The following is a 21,239-nucleotide window of genomic DNA, read 5'->3' on the forward strand; positions in this document are numbered from 1 at the left end:
ATCTGGAAAGGTTACCCTTCCCATATTGTGATCGTTTTTTGTTTTCAATCTTATTTTTATTACAGATTTCTCTAATTTCTTTATCCATTAGAGACTCAAAAACTGGTATACAGTAACCCATAGACTGTGTTGGGTAAAACAGGGATTTTTTCTTTAATGAGCTATGATTAATAGGTATATTTTTAGCTTCATTCTCTAAATCTCGTAAGATCTCGAGATCTTACGAGATTTAGAGAATGAAGCTAAAATGGATAAATGAAGCTAAAATGGATAAAGTCTCTAATGGATAAAGAAATTAGAGAAATCTGTAATAAAAATAAGATTGAAAACAAAAAACGATCACAATATGGGAAGATCGGAACTATGTGCTCTTAAAAGTCTTAGTGAAGATAGAAGTATCATTATCCGCAACGCCGATAAAGGCGGCGGTATTGTGGTACAAAATAGACAAGAGTACATTAAGGAAGCAGTTCGCCTCTTGTCAGATACAGAGACTTACTGCACTCTAGATAAAAATCCCACCAATGTGTTTTTGAATGAATATGAGAATCTTATTAGAGATGGCAAAAAGAAAGGTGTTTTAACTAAAAATGAATTTGACTACCTGGTGGTGGAGAACCCTGTCCTACCGATATTTTATCATTTACCAAAGATTCATAAAGGTCTAACTGATCCCCCAGGTAGGTCGATTGTATCGGGGATAGGGGGCCTCACCACCAGGTTGTCTGAGTATGTGGATGTTATATTAAAACCCATGGTACCCTGTTTAAGGTCCTACGTGAGGGATACACCACATTTACTAGAGTTGGTTGAGGGCCTGGAGTGGAAAGAGGATTATATATGGATAACGATGGATGTGTGCGCATTGTACACCTCCATCCCACATTCTCTAGGTATAACAGCTGTAAAATACTTCCTGGAGAAAAGTGGATATATAAACGAAATACAGAGCAGTTTCCTAGAGTCAGCAATGGATTTCATTTTGACCAGGAACTATTTCTTATTCGAAAACAGGTACCTCCTACAAAAAAGAGGGACCGCAATGGGGACCAAATTTGCCCCCAATTTTGCGAACCTCTATATGGGGTGGTGGGAGGACCTGTTCATTTTTAATAAGGAGAATCCACATAAACACCACATAATAAGATGGCACCGATACATAGATGACATTCTGATAGTGTGGCAGGGCCCGGTCGAAGGGATTAGACTGTTCCTAGAATATGTAAATAAGAATGTAATGAACCTAAAATTTACCATGGAGTTCAATTCTCAAAAAGTCACGTTTCTTGATCTAGAATTAATAAAAGAGGGATCAAGTATATACACCAGTTTATATAGAAAGCCCACGGACACCAATGGGTATTTACATGCCCACAGTGGACACCACGATAAATGGAAAAGAAACATCCCTTTTGGACAGTTTCAGAGGGCTAGGCGAAATTGCACCAAAGACACTGATTTCCTACGAGAAGCAGAAATAATCAAAAACAGATTTCTGGCAAAAGGTTACCCAGAAGCAATATTAGTAGAAACGCAGGAAAGAGTAGGTAAGATGGATAGGAACACACTTGTGAAAGGGAAGGCTGAGTGTGAAAAAACAAAACAACTATATACATCAAGGAATAGACAAGGGATGAAAAAGGGAAAAAGGAAAATACAACTGGTCACTAGGTACAATAGAGCCTCCAGAGAGATAGAGAAAGCAATTAAGAGACACTGGCCTATACTCATGCAGGACCCAGTTTTGAGGGATTCTATTAATGAATGAGGTCAGGTAGTCTTTAAGAGAAATATCAACATCAAGAATAAGATTAGCCCAAGCATGTTGAGACCTGCTGGTAAGGATCCATGGCTACAGAGACACACATACGGTTTTTTCAAATGTGGTAGAAAAAACTGTAAATGCTGTGCTCACCAAGATCCACATAATACAACTTTTGGGATTCTAAGAAATGACAATGAATATAAAATTAAAAGCTTAATGACGTGTAAAACCAGCTATGTGGTATATCTCCTGAGGTGCTCCTGTGACAAAATTTACGTTGGATGCACGAAGCGCCAGATAAAAACGAGGTTCGGGGAGCACCTCAGGAATATAGAAAATGGGTTGGATAGTCATGGGTTATCAGCACACTTTCTAGAGTGTCACAATAGAGATAGTGCAGGGTTAACTATAGTGGCCATTGAACATATCAGAAATAGAGTGAGGGGAGGGGATCGCCTCCTTGAGCTGAGAAAACGGGAGACGTATTGGATCCATAGACTGGGGTCTATGGGTCCAGATGGCCTTAACCGTGGCATTGATCTAGCGGCATTTTTAGATACTTAGCAGAAATGTATTGGTTTCCTGCATAGATCATCTCTAACATTATAAGCAGTTTACGTTTGAGCTTGTTACACAAACATTAAAGTGAGAGGATTTTTTTAGGTATTTTAGATAAAGATGTTTTATTCATTTTATAACCAAAAGAACTCTTTTTATCATTATGTTTTACTGCTCTCATTTTTGATATGATATATTTTTTACGCTTCTATTTTAACTTTTATGTGTCTTGCTATTTATGTTATTTATGTATGTTTTTATATGGATATATGTCTGTAGCCATTGTGGAAGTCTCATGGCTCTATATTGACACTCTCGCATTCGATAAACAAACGACCTGTTTATATCCTACGTATTATGTCACTAGTTACTATGTATGGGGGTGTGTCACCTAATGGAAAGCCATTATTGGCTAAGACACACTGTAGGACTCCCCATAAAAGAGACGTCAGCAGAGTAGATGGGCATCGCCTCTGACGAAGCTGGGAGGAGCCCAGCGAAACGCGTAAGGCCACGCCCATATATTTGACGGAGGATCAGGCTAGCATTGTGTGCAGCGGCGTCTCCTTTAGCCGGCTATCATTACAGGACCGCGCTGCAACTGTGTTTTACCACCTCCCAATGATTACTGTTTGTTCCCCTGAGTTATATCACGGCCTTATTTGTATCTGTAACATGATATTGGGACTTTGAATCTCAGTGCTTTTCTACCAGTTACAAAGGGACATACTTATCCCGGTCAGCGATATATTCACAAACTCACAGTGGGACACAGACATTGTTTTTGAACATACAGTATCCAGTCTATCCGTGTTTGGGACAACTTATACTGAGTGCCAGCACATACCTCATATGTTTGAGGGTGAAGCTTGTAAGTGTACATCTTGATGTTTTTATTTGAATAAAGTGGAAAGGTGTTTTTTAATCTGCATTTAGATCAGTGTGTTTTTCCTTGGCTGCGCTCCACACCCCTTTCTGTTTCTACAGATTTTTTGCTCACAGATCCACACCTCACGGAGATCACACCAGTGATTGGAAGGGAGCAGCACCGCAAACACACGCATCCAGACAAGGACTCTTTAAAAGGGAAGTTTGAATTTTACGTTACCTTCTCATATATTGGAATGACTTTCCAAAGGGGACTATATCATTGAATTTATATGATTCTCTGAGTTCTTATTTGTATTGCTATTATTATCTATATTTATCTCTATTCTTTGATTTTTTTATTTTCTTGATTTATTGTTTATTTCTTTTTGATTATATTGTGAATTGCTTACTTTTTTGCACTGTACACATACGGTGTTTTCGCTCATCCATATTTACTATAGTGTGGCGCTACCTTAATATTGTATCATATACAGTATTTCTTTGGTAAAACGCTTAACTCTAGCAGTGTTTTCAGGATTTTGTAATGGAAATTTACAGCGCCACCTGTTTTCTAGCCCTAAATATTTTAATATTCCTGCATTGATTTTTGGATTTTCTTTGAAAAAACACGCTGTTAATAGTTTGATTTTTATGTCTATTTGGTTGTTTTTAACGACTGCTATTCTGTTAATTTTTATCATTTTTCTCTGATGTATTTACTGCACTTGTTACCTTTAATTACATTATACTATATATTGACTTAAAATCCATTAGTGGCGCTCTCCATTTATTGTCATCATGAATTATATATATGTTGTTATTTCTAATTACAATTCCGTGCAATTTATATATTGTGTAAAATCATTAGATTATAATTCTGTACAATTTATATATTGTGTTTAATCATTAGATTATAATTCTGCACAATTTATATATTGTGTAAAATCATTAGATTATAATTCTGTACAATTTATATATTGTGTAAAATCATTAGATTATAATTCTGTACAATGTATATATTTTGTAAAATCATTAGAATATAATTATGTACAATTTATATATTGTGTAAAATCATTAGATTATAATTCTGTACAATTTATATATTGTGTAAAATCATTAGATTATAATTCTGTACAATTTATAGATTGTGTAAAATAATAAGATTATAATACTGTACAATTTATATATTGTGTAAAATCAATAGATTATAATTCTGTACAATTTATATATTGTGTAAAATCATTAGATTCTAATTCTGTGCAATTTATATAATGTGTAAAATCATTAGATTATAATTCTGTACAATTTATATATTGTGTAAAATCATTAGAATATAATTCTGTACAATTTATATATTGTGTAAAATGATTAGATTATAATTCTGTACAATTTATATATTGTGTAAAATCAGTAGATTATATTTCTGTACAATTTATATATTGTGTAAAAAAATTAGATTATAATTCTGTACAATTTATATATTGTGTAAAATCATTAGATTATAATTCTGTACAATGTATATATTGTGTAAAATCATTAGAATATAATTCTGTTCAATTTATATATTGTGTAAAATCATTAGATTATATTTCTGTACAATTTATATATTGTGTAAAATCATAAGATTATATTTCTGTACAATTTATATATTGTGTAAAATCATTAGATTATAATTCTGTACAATTTATATATTGTGTAGAATCATTAGATTATATTTTAGGAATGTTTGTTTGTGTCTCTATAACCCCAGTTAGATTTTCTCTTTGCAGAACTCATAGCCAGAACAATATCTGCTCACTCACCAAACAACCGCGGATCCATGCTGGCAATAGGCTGAGCTTCTTAGGTGAGGCTGCAAGGTTTTTTTGAAACTTAGTAACTGTATCAGCTGCACCAGAAAACCAGACGCCCTAATTTGTATGTAGGAAAAATATAGCAAATTAAATCAATGTAAAGTCATTCAGAAACAAAATCCACCCCCGTTTTCAATGTAAAATGTAAAGGGACAGTAAACAACTAGTAATTACATTACTAGTAATAACTGTTTATAAAGTGATAAGAGAAAGTGAAGAAATTCTACAAAAGAATCCAGACTGTTTTATAAAACTCTTTCTATCTAATAAGTAGAAAACCTGTATGAACCATAGGAAAGAATAAAGACAACTTACTATATAGAGAGGTAATATTTAGATATTTATATAATTACCAGCTGATAAAATTGCTGTAAGTTCTCTGTGACCTTCCTCCTTGGAGAAGCTGATCAGTAATGTGCTCTCACTGAGTGACACACAGATATTTATGCTGGTCTGGGTGTGACACATTCTCTGTATCAGTTATGTATGAATAGAGTTTGTGACACATGAGAGGTCACACCTGCTCTTTTGTTTTTATAAAGCTTTTTATAATAGTGTCTATTGTCCCTTCTGGTGTCACACACATACAGAATCCCTGCTTCCCCCTCAGGGTGTGATTATCATATAGATCAGTTAGAGAGCAGCTGTAATATGTTACATAGAAACAGGGGAGTTTCCCTTTATGTAGCTTCAATGAAAAATAAAAAAAGTTCTTTTTTTGGTTAAGCACACCACAAAAAGACTATTTGCAACCTGTGGGAGGGACCGGTGAGCAAACAGTTTTTTTATTTTGCTAAGTAACAACAAACAGCTGCATATCCAGCCGTGCTATCTATGTAATATTGTATGCACGTCATCACCCCCTAGAGGCCAGGGGAGTGTGTGTTGAAAGCAGGGCCTCTTATAGTGGCGGGCGAGCCGGCAGTACCCTTGGGAGCAGAGGTACACAAGGGGCGCAACCTGCAGAGAAAAATAAGGAGTGGTAACATCCTGGCTGGCTCTATAATAAAACATACAGCCTTTTTAATATGCTCAGTTTGCATGGCTTATATACTGCAGCAGTGCAGCAGTATATTAGCCATGCAAACTGAGCACATTAAAAAGTCTGTATTTTTTATTCTGCCCCATGTGCCATAAGCTATGATAACACTTTAGGCACTACGTGCACGGATCAGAGTGATACTTCTGCCGGTGCGGTGGAACTTTTGACAGCTGGACTTGTTTATGACACACACGCTGTCTAACTTCCCTGACTGCTGGAATGTAGCAGTGAAGAGACAGCGGAGGTTGCTCTGCCCTTAAGAGACAGCGGAGGTTGCTCTGCCCTTAAAAGGGCATTCAGCTCAATTGTGAAATGCCCAAGTCTTAATCTAAAAATAAAAACCCACCCCAAAACGAAAAAAATACATTACCCAAAATAACAAACAAATTATCAAAAATAATAAAATGTATTCCTATTCTAATACCCATTTAGAATAAAACCCACCCAAAAATAAAAAACCTAATCTAGAATAAACTACCAATAGCCTTTAGAAGGGCCTTTTGTAAGACATTGCCCTAAGTTTAACAGCTCTATTACCTGTAAAAAAAATACAAAGTCCCACTAACATTACAAACACCCACCCCTAGACCAACAAAATAAAAAACCTATCTAAAAAAAACCTAAGCTAACCATTGCCCTGAAAAGTTCATTTGTATGGGAATTGACATTAAAAGGGCATTTAGCTCTATTGCATTGCCCTTAAAAGGGCATTTAGCTCTATTTAGACTACCCAAACCCTAAACCAAAAAAAAACTTAAAAAAACCTAACACTAACCACCGAAGATCCACTTACAGTTTTTGAAGTTCCCCTTGAAGGATCTTCATCCAGGTGGAGAGAAGTTTTTATCCAGGCAGCAAGAAGTCTTCATCCATGCAGCCTCTCCTATCTTCATCCAGGCGACGAAGTCCTCATCCAGGTCGGCAAGAAGTCTTCATCCAGGCGGCATCTTCTATCTTCATCCAGGCGGCATCTTCTATCTTGATCCCGGCAGTGCGGAGTGGGTCCATCCTAAAGACATCCGGCATGGAGCATCCTCTTCATACGTTTGCAGCTGTATACTAGATCTTCAAAGCAAGGGACGCAATTCAAGATGGCGTCCCTTGCATTCCTATTGGCTGAAAGATTTGAATCAGCCAATAGGAATTAGAGCTGCTAAAATCCTATTGGCTGTTCCAATCAGCCAATAGGATTTGAGTAGCTATCCTATTGGCTGATTGGAACAGCCAATAGAATGAGAGTGCAGGGTTGTTTGGGGGTTGATGGGGGTTTTGCTGGGTCTTGGAGCAGATAGATCAGTAGTTTGGTAATTATGGGAGGTAGATGGAGAGTATTAGAGAGACCCTACTATTATGCAGTGACAAATTGTTCTCTCTTGGCCTATTGGCTATTATAGCAATAAGTGTATGGATTTATATAAAGCATTCTCACACAGATTCATGTTATACCATAGTATTTGGCTTACATTGGTATTAAGAGATTTACTAATTTTATGTGCCTTTTATATAGCTGTTATCTGTTTTAAATATTATCAAATTGTTATGGTATGTTATTCTGTTAGAATAAAAGGGTGGACTAGGGTGGAATATATAACCATAGTGCTGCTATTGTGCATCTAAGAAGCCATTATGAACTAATAATGAACTTTTGTACTGATATTGAATTGTTTTTTTTTCTGTATTTTGTGATATGACATCTGTTCTTTCCTTTTCCTTATCTTGTTACTAACGTAACCATGCAGCTAGCTAAGAGCATTTTTACATTCCTGTTATCTTGTTGTTCAAGGATGAATGTCTCCAGTTTATACAAAGGATTTTCTGTCTGTTAAGTTGTATTACCTAATTTGTAATAGGGGGTGTGTATGAAGACCCTTTGTCTCATTAAATGTATGTAATGTAATATATTACCCAGCCCTGCTAAGAATAAAATAGAGCAGACTTAGATTCCTTTGTGTGTGCATGTCTGATTCTTGCTCTACAAGGCCTTGAATGTGAAATACTCAATTCCAGTGATAAGTGTAACATACTGATTATTATTATGAAGATTATAAAGAGGTACCCCGGCGATCTGAGACCTAACACCTACAAATAAATGCCTCACTAGTTTTCTATTATAAAAATAAAAAATAAGGTAGTTCCCCAGTAATCATCTAAAATAGAAATGCTGTTCAGTGCTAAGGGAAACGAGCTCATATCATATAAAATATATTATGTAACACAACAAAAAATGAATGACTAAAAAAAGACAATATTTACTAAATAAAACCACAATATGTACAAAAAGTGAATATATTTCCAACAAATGCAATAAAAATATAATACATTTTAAACAACAAACGTAACCAAGTCACACACAAACCCTGTTTATGGGTGAATTGCATCTTCCCTGCGCTCACTCATCATAAAATAACCAAATGTTTTATCATATATGAACAGTATACAAACCCCCACCCCCCAAACCCACAAAATAAAAATGAATTAAAACCTAAGCTAACCATTTTCATGAAAAGGGAATTTGTATGGGCATTGCCCTTAAAAGGGCATTTAGCTCTTTTGTTTTTCCCTTAAAATGGCATTCAGCTCAATTGTGAAATGCCCAAGTCTTAATCTAAAAATAAAAACCTATCCCAAAATGAAAAAAAATACATTACACAAAATAACAAACAAATGATCAAAAATAATAAAAATTATTCCTATTCTAATACCCATTTAAAATAAAACCCACCCAAAAATAAAAATCTAACCTAATCTAGAATAAACTACCAATATCCATTAAAAGGGTCTTTTGTAGGGCATTGCCCTTAGTTTAACTGCTCTATTACCTGTAAAAAAAAATACAAAGTCCCACTAACATTAACATAAAGGATCTTTTGATGTTGAACCATTTGGCTTTTATGTCTGAAACATTTACCACATTCAGAGCAAGTAAAGGGTTTCTCCCCTGTATGAATCAGGTGATGTATCTGAAGCTTTGACTTCTGGCTAAAATATTTCCCACATTCTGAGCAAAAATGCGGTTTTATTCCCTGATGATTATTCATGTGTCTTTCAAGAGATTTGCGTTACAGGCTTAAAGGCTTATGGTACACCTATCCTGACAAGACTTGTAATGGCTGCATTGCTGTTTTAATGCTGAATATACCATATTTTCAGCATTAAAAGACGAACGCACACATTTGTAATCTAGCTCTATATCTTTTATAAAGCATATGTATTTTCTCTTATTTAACAGGTATGGCATTTGCTATATGGATTTGTAATTCTAGGTGTTTGACAGTGAAGGGAATCATCTTACCATAAAGATGTGTTTACCTTTAAAGAGACTTTGTAGTTTTAACAATGTTATGGTTGTATTCTTTCCTCATACAGGAGTGCAAGAGAATTTAGGTTGCATAAAATAATAAGTAAATTAATAGTGTCTATATCAAAGGAGATAGCTGATTCTATTAAGATCATAGGTGGAGAATTATAAATATTACAGAATAAAGTAACACTAGGTTATGTTTTAGTAGTTCAAAGAGAAAGTGTGAAGAAATTAAAAAAGAAAATGTTTTTATTGACTTTAATTTTTTATTGTTTTGCAAGCCTTAGTGCAAGTTAACTAGCATAGTTATATAGATTCATGTTGAAGTCTAGTAGTTTTTACTTGCTTAGTGTTCATGATTTAAATTATATAGGTATCATTTAAATTATATAGAGCTGTGAGTTATTCTCTGTAGAAATGCAATAAATGTATTTAGTTTGTATTATATACCCACAATGTTTTTTTCCCCTAGATTTAGATGACATATGATAAATTAAGGTATTAAAGGAAATTGTGATGCTTAGAAAAGAGAAAAGTTATGTTGTGTATAATTGTGATTGCATAAGAGTGCGTGCTCATCTTATGCTGTTTTGTTTCCTTCTGACTCAAGTATATGTTGCTATGGGATCCACCTACTTCCCTTGTCTACCCCATGAACAAACCATCATATTTCCATTATGTACAGTACCTGCAGATGGACACTTTCTTATGTGCCAGACACACCTACTGCAAATGGACTATGGTATTGAAGCAGAGTGTCTTATGGAGGTGGAGCTCTAAGAGGACAAAGACTGTTCTTAAAGTGATAAGTGGCCACCCAGAGATGTTTATGCTGTTCCCATGTTATGCTTCACTGTGTGGAGTGTACAGAGCAAGAAACTGTCGGTAATATTGGGGGGTGCTAGCTATGCAGGTTGAGAAATAAAGATGCAGTGTTGTTTGGGGGGAGATGGGGGTTTGCTTGGGTCTTGGAGCAGATAGATCAGTAGTTTTGGGTTTCTGGGAGGTAGATGGAGAGTCTTGGTGAGACTGTATTATAATGCATTGACAAATTGTGCTTTATTAGCCTATTGGCTATTGTAGTAATAAATGTATGGATTTCTATACAACATTCTCACACAGATTCATGTTATACCATAGTATTAGGCTTACATTGGTATTAAGTAATTTTATGTGCCTTTTATATAGCTGTTATCTGTTTTAGATATTATATAATTGTTATGGTATGTTATTCTGTTAGAATAAAAGGGTGGACTGTAAGAATATATAATTATAGTGCTGCCATTTTGTATCTAAGAAGCCATTATGAACTAATAATTAACTTTTGTACTGATATTGAACTGTTGTTTTTTTTTCTGTTTTTGTGATATGACATCTTTTCTTTGGGGAGTAAGATCCTAATGTAACCATGCACCTAAGAGCATTTTTACATTCCTATGTTATCTTGTTGTTCAAGGATGAATGTCTCCAAACTTATACAAAGGATTTTCTGTCTCTTAAGTTGTATTTCCTAATTTGTAACAGGGGGCGTGTATGAAGACCCTCTGTGTCGTTACATGTATGTTATGTAATATATTACCCAGCCCTGCTAAGAATAAATTAGGGCAGAGTCTATCGTGTGTGCATGTCTGATTCTTGCTCTCCAAGGCCTTGAATGTGAAATACTCAATTCCAGTGATAGTTGTAACATACTGATTATTATTATGAAGATAACGAAGTGGTACCCCGGTAACGTAACACCTAAAAATAAATGCCTCACTAGTTTTCTATTATAAAAATAAAAAATAAGGTATTATGTAACTAGTTTCCCAGTAATCAACTAACAATAGAAATGCTGCTCAGTGTTAAGGGAAAGGAGCTAGGATCATATAAAATATATTGTGTAACACAACAAAAAATGAGTGACTAAAAAAACAATCTTTACTAAATAAAACCAAAATATGTACAAAAAGGGAATATATTTGCAACAAATGCAATAAAAATATAATCATTTTAAACAACAAACGTAACCAAGTCACACACAAGCACTTTTTATGGGTGAATTGCATCGTCCCTGCTCTCACTCTAAAATAACCAAATGTTTTATCATATATGAATCTTTTGATGTTGAACCATGTGGCTTTTATGTCTGAAACATTTACCACATTCAGAGCAAGAAAATGGTTTTTCCCCTGTATGAATCAGTTGATGTATCTGAAGCTTTGACTTCTGGCTAAAATATCTCCCACATTCTGAGCACAAATACGGTTTTATTCCCTGATGATTTTTCACGTGTCTTTCAAGAGATTTTTTCCACCTAAAGCACATTTTACACTCTGTGCATTCGAATGGTTCCTCCCCTGTGTGAATCCTTACATGGCAGTCAAGTTTACTTTTGTCCCTAAAACATTTGTCACACTCTGGACATTTAAATGGTTTCACCCCTGTATGAACCATTGAATGTATATTAAAGGCTGTCTGTGATCCAAAATATTTCTTGCATTCAGGGCACTCAAACGCAGCATTTCCTGTATGGATCCTGAGATGACTTTTGAGTAGCTGATTAGACCTGAAAGATTTGCCACATTCAGAACATTCATAGGGTTTCTCTCCTGTATGACTTCTCTGATGCTCAATCAACTTAGATTGTCCACTGAATATTTTTCCACATTCAGAGCATGCCAGTATCTTTTTTTTAGTGTTGCCTCATATGATTGGCAAACAGCAAATGATTCAGCATTTTTAACATCTGAGATGTTTTTAGTAATGATTCCATCTGTTAAAGAAAAATAATGAGAGGTTCAGAACAGAAAGACATCACTAACCTTAAAGTAACATGAGACTCCAAAAAAATATTTCCTGATTCAGATAGAGCATGTAATTTTAAACAACTTTACATTTTACTGCTATTATTAATTATGCTTCATTCTTCTTGTGTCCTTTGTTAAAGGAAAAGTCTACACCAGAATTGTTATTGTTTAAAAAGATAGATAATCCTTGTATTACCCATTCCATAGTTTTGCACAACCAACACAGTTATATAAATACACTTTTTACCTCTGTGATTACCTTGTATCTAAGCCTCTGCAAACTGCCCCCTCTTATTTCAGGTCTTTTGACAGACATCTATTTTAGATAATGAGAGCTGGCTCACCTGAGCTCCACGTGCGTGAGAAATTTGCATATAAACCTCCTAGGTTTAGCTTTCAACTATGAATACCAAGAAAACAACGCAAAATTGGTGATAAAAAGTAAATTGGAAAATTGTTTAAAATTACATTCTCTATCTGAATCGTGAACGTTTATTTTGGACTAAACTGTCCCTATAAAGGTTTAGCAATTCACTACTAGGAAATAGCTGAACCCATTGGTAAGCCAATGACAAGAGGCATATATGTACAGTCACCAATCAGCAGCCAGCTCCTGAGCCTATCTAGGTATTCTTTTCCACAAAGTATATTAGAAAAATAGAAGTAAATTATAAAGTTGTTTACAATTGTATGCAAGACTCTAACCCCTTAACCAAAACTAATGTATATATACGTCATGCGGTATGAAGCTCATTGTAGCACATAATATATATATATATATATATATATATGTTCCATACTCAGGAAGCTCCAGCAGTCTCGACTGTAAAGTGACAGTCAAGATCTGCTGTTCCTGAGCTGAAAGCATCTCTCTTCATATGGTTACAGAGCACAATTGGTGCTCCATTACCATATGAAGGCAGATGCTTGATCATTACAGACAGTGACTGTGTGTGTCACCGTATATAGCAATTATTTGCTATATGGAGTGAGAAGTGGGTGGGTGGTCCAGCAGCAGAGGGGGGAGGTCCCTACCTACAGAAATAAATGTTTTAATGGGAGTGGCAGGGATGGGGCACTGCAAAAAAGGAGTGAAATACGGGGCTGAGTGCACCTACATAATGATCGCTTGGAGGGGGAGGGGGGGACCACTATACTACAGAAAAATATAAATTAAAATAAGGGGTAAGAGCTGTTTGAGAGGGAATAGGGAGGTGGAGGGGTTGAGGGGGGATCACTACACTGCCAAAAAAATAATAATAAAAAAGCCTTAAACTGCGTACTGCCAGTACCTACAATGGTGCTGAGAAGTGTGGGTGAAGGAGTAAGAGTTGTTTATGGAGGTGGGATGTGTCATAAAGAATAATATCTACATTAAATGGACAGTCTAGTCAAAACTAAACTTTCATGATTCAGATAGGGCATGAAATTTTAAACAACTTTCCAATTGACTTTTATCATTATATTTGCTTTGTTCACTTAGTGGTATTTTTGAAAAGCTAAATCTAGGTAGGCTGAAACTGATTTCTAAACCGTTAAAACTGCCTCTTAGCTCAAAGCATTTTAAAAGTTTTTTCACAGTTGGACAGTACTAGTTCATGTGTGTCATATAGTTAACATTGTGCTCGCTCCTGTGGAGTTATTTAGGAGTCTGAACTGATTGGCTAAACTGCATGTCAGTCAAATGCAGTCTTGCAGAGGCTTAAATACAAGGTAATCACAGAGGTAAAAATGTATATTAATATAATATACAAAACAGAGGAATTGTTAATACAGGAATTATCTTTCTTTTTAAACAATACAAATTCTGGTGTAGACTGTCCCTTTAATTTAGTATTTTCCATACCAGCTAGTTAACCTTTTCACTGCCAGGAATTGCAGACCTATGGTGCGCAGCTGCAATTAGCGGTCTTCTAAATACCAAAAACCAATGGCAAAGCCATGTATGTCTGCTATATCCGAACAAATGGAACCCCAGAGAAGCTTTTACATCCATTTATGTTATGATTGCACAAGTGGTATGTAAATAATTTCAATGAGAAACTCAAAGTTTGTGAAAAAGTTAACAATTTTTTTTAATATATGGTTGGATTCGGCGGTGAAATGGCGGCATGAAATATACCAAAATGGGCCTAGGTCAATTACATTAGGTTGTCTACCTAACAAAAATTAATAATAATAATAATAAAAAATATATAAGTACATATATACAGGGGTGGAAAATATGACTATTGTTTACTAGTCAGGGGTTAAAAGCTACTAGCCCAGAGGAAACAAGTTACAAGTCCACTCAATGTTAAATATAGGAAAAAGTCAAATGTCTAAGTCATCTACTGTAATTTCTAAGTCGTCCTGGACTAGTGGACCACTGGAAAAAAATTTCAGGATGGTATAATGGAGTTGTGTAAATAAATCCAGGGAGTCTCATTCTATTATGAAGAGAAAAAGCATGAATGATTCAGTCCATAAAGGCAAAGTACTGCTGTGTTAGGACCAGTCAATACTGGGACACATTGTAAGTTGGTTAACCACACAAAAGGACTTTAACATAGAAATACATAGTTAAATATGTATTTGTCTGTATATAGATATGTATATATGTGAACATATATATTAAAGTATTTACAGTCATATATACACATAAAAAACATTAATATATATGTACACCTATGTATACATATATATAAGATCATTAGAGCCCTTTGCAATTAAGTAGATGAAACATGATAAAACATATTTATGCAATATTCATATTTAATAAAGTGTTATAATTTGTATTTACTGTATGTGTATTTACTGTTAATATTTCCCATTTGCACATATGTTGTTTGGGACGATGGGTGTTAGTTTTTTTCCCAACATATTTTTATTCTCCATTGACTTTTATGGGGAATGTTAATATGCGATGGTGTTTTTAGGTTAGGTTTTTTTCTATTTTTTTGTCTCCATTTATTTCTATGGTGGAATTCATGCACGTTCATGCAAAAACCCAAGTTAGGATTTTTGCTTTATTTGTTTTACTGTTTGCACAAAATAAGTTTTTTTTTTTTTTAACTTGTAGAACAAGCGTAACCTGACTAGCGCAACATGCTTAACTCTAGCAGTGTTTTCAGGATTGTTTAAAAGAAATTTACCGTGCCACCTGTTATCTAGCCCTAAATATTTTAATATTCCTGCATTGATTTTCGGATTTTCTTTGAACAAACGCTCTGTTTATAGTTTGATTTCTTTGTCTATTTGGTTTTTTTAACGGCTGCTATTCTGTTAATTTTTATTATTTTTCACTGATGTATTTACTGCACTTGTTATCTTTAATTACATTATACTATATATTGACTTAAAATCCATTAGTGGCGCTCTCCATTTATTGTCATCATGAATTATATATATGTTGTTATTACTAATTACAATTCCGTGCAATTTATATATTGTGTAAAATCATTAGATTATAATTCTGTACAATTTATATATTGTGTAAAATCATTAGATTATAATTCTGTACAATTTATATATTGTGTAAAATCATTAGATTATAATTCTGTACAATTTATATATTATGTAAAATCATTAGATTATAATTCTGTACAATTTATATATTGTGTAAAATCATTAGATTATTATTGTGTACAATTTATATATTGTGTAAAATCATTAGAATATAATTCTGTACAATTTATATATTGTGTAAAATCATTAGATTATAATTCTGTACAATTTATATATTGTGTAAAATCATTAGATTATAATTCTGTACAATTTATATATTGTGTAAAATCATTAGATTATAATTCTGTACAATTTATATATTGTGTAAAATCATTAGATTGTAATTCTGTACAATTTATATATTGTGTAAAATCATTAGAATATAACTCTGTACAATTTATATATTGTGTAAAATCATTAGATTATATTTCTGTACAATTTATATATTGTGTAAAATCATTAGATTATATTTCTGTACAATTTATATATTGTGTAAAATCATTAGATTATAATTCTGTACAATTTATATATTGTGTAAAATCATTAGATTATAATTCTGTACAATTTATATATTGTGTAAAATCATTAGATTATAATTCTGTACAATTTATATATTGTGTGAATCATTAGATTATATTTTAGGAATGTTTGTTTGTGTCTCTATAACCCCAGTTACATTTTCTCTTTGCAGAACTCATAGCCAGAACAATATCTGCTCACTCATCAAACAACTGCGGATCCATGCTGGCAATAGGCTGAGCTTCTTAGGTGAGGCTACAAGGTTTTTTTGAACCTTAGTAACTGTATCAGTTGCACCAGAAAACCAGATGCCCTGATTTGTATGTAGGAAAAATATAACAAATTAAATCAATGTAAAGTCATTCAGAAACAAAATGCACCTCCGTTTTCAATGTAAAATGTAAAGGGACAGTAAAAAACTAGTAATTACATTACTAATAATAACTGTTTATAAAGTGATGAGAGAAAGTGAAGAAATTCTACAAAAGAATCCAGTACAGTTTTATAAAACTATTTCTATCTAATAAGTAGAAAACCTGTATGAACCATAGGAAAGAATAAAGACAACTTACTACATAGAGAGGTAATGTTTAGAGCTTTATATAATTACCAGCTGATATAATTGCTGTAGGTTCTCTGTGACCTTCCTCCTTGGAGAAGCTGAACAGTAATGTGCTCTCACCGAGTGACACACAGATATTTATGCTGGTCTGGGTGTGACACATTCTCTGTATCAGTTATGTATGAATAGAGTTTGTGACACATGAGAGGTCACACCTGGTCTTTTGTTCTTATAAAGCTTTATATAATAGTGTCTATTGCCCCTTCTGGTGTCACACACCTCAGGGTGTGATTATCATATAGATCAGTTAGAGAGCAGCTGTAATATGTTACATAGAAACAGAGGAGTTTCCCTTTATGTAGCTTCAATGAAAAATAAAATTTCAGTTTAGTTTCTATAAAGTATTTTGTTTTATACTTTGTTTTTTATAATTTAAACTTTCTGCTGAGGATAATTATAGGAAGGTAAATTTGTAAATAATAAATGACAATTTAACATTATTATATTCATATTTGTCACTTTTTCTGTCTGCTCTGTCTGAATCGGATTTTTTCATTTTCACTTTAGTCGTCCTTTATAAGAAACGTGTTCCCTGTTAGACAATGAATAATACAGATACATATTTCCCTGTAGCTAAGCAAACAATTATTTTGCTATAGGTATTGAATTTCAGTGTCTCCTGTGTTTAAGAAAATATCTAAAGTTATAGATGAAAACAATGTAATTACAATCCCCACTAAGAGCTAAATTACAAGTGTAGCGCTATATAATAATTTAGTGCTTCACTTCTAATCTAGCTCTATATATGACAGATAATGTTTAAAGTAACATTAATGTTTAATGATGTGTAATACAAAATGAACTTTCATTATTTATTTTGTCCCTCTCTCCTGTAATTTCATTCTGCAAAACTGTGAGCTTTCCAATCCCCTTAGTTTGTATAAAGTAACGGAAATGGCCTTGTTGAAACCTAGATTTTTCTTAACTAATTTTAAATGCTGAGGACATTTAGGGACATATACAGGGAACAAATGAAGGTTGTGTGAAATATAAATATTACAATGTTAAAGGGATTTTACACATTGTTAAAAGTCCATTGTTTTCACACTTTGGGCGCGATCCGATATACAGCGTAGTTTTCTGCGCAAGCGAGGGAACCCGCGCCGCCCATAATTTCACCACACAACTCGAGATATCACATATACTGCGCCGTCAGATGCTAAACTGGAGTAAGTATGAAAAACCGGCGATCAACTAAAATGTGCGCAAATACACATTTTAGTCGTCGCAAGTACTTACGCCAGTGTTTTGTTCACGTAAATTCTCAATAAAGAGTAGTTTTATGCAAATTAGGCTAAGAATTGTAAAAAATAACTGCCAGTTCTAAAAGATGCGCCATGTAATTACGCAATTCAAAATTCATACATAAACCCATGCGCAGCCGCCATTTTCTTTAGTGTGTTTGGTTGGTTCTTGGAGCTACAGCACACTACAGTGAGTTCAGTTATTTAGTAAGATCAGTGAGAGAGGCGCAGATCATAAAAGTTAGTTAGGTCGGATTTTTGTTTGGGTAAGCCTGTACATTAACTTACACTTTTTTTTACATATTGCACACATTTTGCATACATACATATACAAAATACACAACACTTTTTTTTATTACACCTCACACATTTTTTTTATATTTTACAGTGTGATAGGCTGAGTGTTTGGTTGTGATTGAGTGTGATTGAAGTGGGAGTGAGTGTGTGAGTGTGTGTAGTTTGAGGATGGCAGGGAGAGGTAGGGCGGAGGGGAGGAGGGGAGCGGAGTTGCAGGGAGAGGATTATTGTAGTGGACAGGAGGAGCAGTCAGGGAGTAAGTGGAGTGGGGAGAGGGAGAGCCAGAAGGGATGATGGGAGTGGGGTTGCTCTGAGACCAGGCACACTTAGAAGAGGGACAGAGGGTGCACATGGGGACAGAAGGGGGGAGGAGGGAGAGGATAGGGAGGAACCCACACCAGGGACATTGTAAGAGGCGGGTGAAGGAGAAGATGGGCCAAGAAGCCATGCACCAGAGGGGAAAAGGCGGTGGTCCACCCCAGGAAGCTGAATACAATGAATGGCAGGAGATGATGCGCAGGTCCCTGAGTATCACAGCAGTCCGTGGACTTCCAGGGGCTCGTGACTCAGGGGCTGCAACATCAGCACAGCATGCTGGTGAGAAACATCCCACACACCAGTATTATATGTATTTGAGATATAACATCCTTTAATGTCACACATTCATGTACACAATGAGGAGCATGGTATTTGGCCTACTAACAAAAACATCTACAATTATATTTCACATTAAAGGGACATTAAACCAAATCTCTTTATTTCATTATTCAGATAGAGAATAAAGTTTTAAACAACATCCCAATTTACTTCTATTATCTAATTTGCTTAATTATTCTGATATCCTTTGTTTATGAAATATCAATGCACATGGGTGAGCCAATCACATGAGGCATTGATGTGCAGCCACCAATCAGCAGCTTCTCAGCCTATCTAGATATGCTTTTCAGCAAAGAATATCAAGAGAATGAAGCAAATTAGGTAATGGAAGTAAATTAGAAAGTTGTTTAAAATTGCATGCTCTAGCTGAATCATGAAAGAATAAAAATGGGTTTAATGTCAATTTAATGCTAATTAACACATTGAAATTCATGATATGAGGTGGAATAGTGAAATACTAACATGTCTCAGAGTAACACAGGCCACAAGCCACATGTAGAGTTTTCAGTAAATGGACTCTTTCGCCATCACAATACTTTTAGCTCAAGAAAGCATGTTATGTGCCTACATCAGGCTAAAGGAAATTGTGTGACCATAGTGTCACTTAAAGAACACATTTTCTCCATCACTGACATGTACACATAACTATTGTATGAAACACATACATGTATACTTTGTATATTAAAATCCCTCATATCACAAATCACAATGTGCACATGCATGTTATAGAGTTTGACATGAGAATGAGTATTGGCCCTAGCATGTATCAATGTACATTGTATGCCCACATAGACATATATATGATTGTACTAATCCCTCTCATCATTTGACTCCTACACAGAACCTCCTGTCACCAGGGTGCAAACAGGCATGCATCCACCTCCACCACCAGTCCGAGGAATGCATCCACCTCCACCACCAGTCCAAAGAATGCATCCACCTCCACCACCAGTCCGAGGAATGCAGCAACATGGACAGTATGCTCCCAGGCATGAGCTGGGTTGGATTGCCTCTGTTGAGAACCCAGACGTGATGCCACCAACATTGTCAGATGAGCCCTGGCAAGATACCTGGCCGGAGGATTATTCTTTTGGATTTAAGGGGGAGCCAAGTCAGCCTCAAAGGGTACATGTCTTTACCCCCCCCCCCCCCAATATCAGGCCAGCCATGGCTTTTACGCACAGGAAATGCAAACTGGACAGGCTGAGTGGTTGCACACTAGTCGTCAATGGCACTACCAGTCCACCCAGAGAGCTCCACCATCCTCTTCCCTTGGAAGTGCTCCACCATCTAAAGAGGAGCATATAGCTGTAGTTGTCCCTGATGCACCAGCAGCTGTAGTTGTCCCTGATGCACCAGCAGCTGTAGTTGTCCCTGATGCACCAGCAGCTGAGGATGTCTATGATGCACCAGCAGCTGAGGATTTCCATGATGCACCAGCAGCTGAGGATGTCCATGATGCAAAAGCAGCTGAGGATGTCCATGATGCACCAGCAGCTGAGGATGTCCATGATGCACCAGCAGCTAGAGCTGAACCTGCACCTAGAATCCCTGCTGTTCAAGAGCCTATAGATCCAATCTATTCTCCCCTGGGAGACGAATACTTTTCACTCCAGAGGAGGCTCATAGCAAGCTGCGAGAGCAGACAAAGAGACCAACACAGGATTCACAGGAGCCAACAGAGGTTACTCCAGCATACCATCGAGCTGCAGAGGGACATGGCAGCATCCTTAAATGGACTAGTCCAAAACCAGTCTCAGATGATGAGAGTTATTTCTGATATGCAGATGCAGATTGACAACAGATGGCGGGAACAAAACCAACTCATGGGTGTGTTGGTTGAGCACTTCACACACTAGCAGGACACTGCCTCCAGCCTCTCATCTGTGGCCATCACTCCAGCAGAATCATCTGAATCCACACAACCCAGGAGAAACAGAATATCCACTCCAGTCACCTCAGCCCCCTCATCCAAGAAGCCAAGAAAAAAATAAATATTCTTATAGTTCATCATAAATCTTGTCCTCTGTTATTTACCATATAATTGTCATCCACATCCATGTGAGGCGTGTTTTAGTACAGTAATATTGTTAAAACATCTAATAATACCTGTGTGGAAATGTCCAAAAAAGGTATTATTATCATGTTTATGACATATTCATGTTCTATAAACCACATCACATAGTTGTGTATGAAGGGTACATATAGTATTATTCACTTATAAGATGTAAATCAA

The sequence above is a fragment of the Bombina bombina genome, chromosome 5, assembly GCF_027579735.1.
Source record: "Bombina bombina isolate aBomBom1 chromosome 5, aBomBom1.pri, whole genome shotgun sequence".
Classification (NCBI taxonomy): Eukaryota; Metazoa; Chordata; class Amphibia; order Anura; family Bombinatoridae; genus Bombina; species Bombina bombina.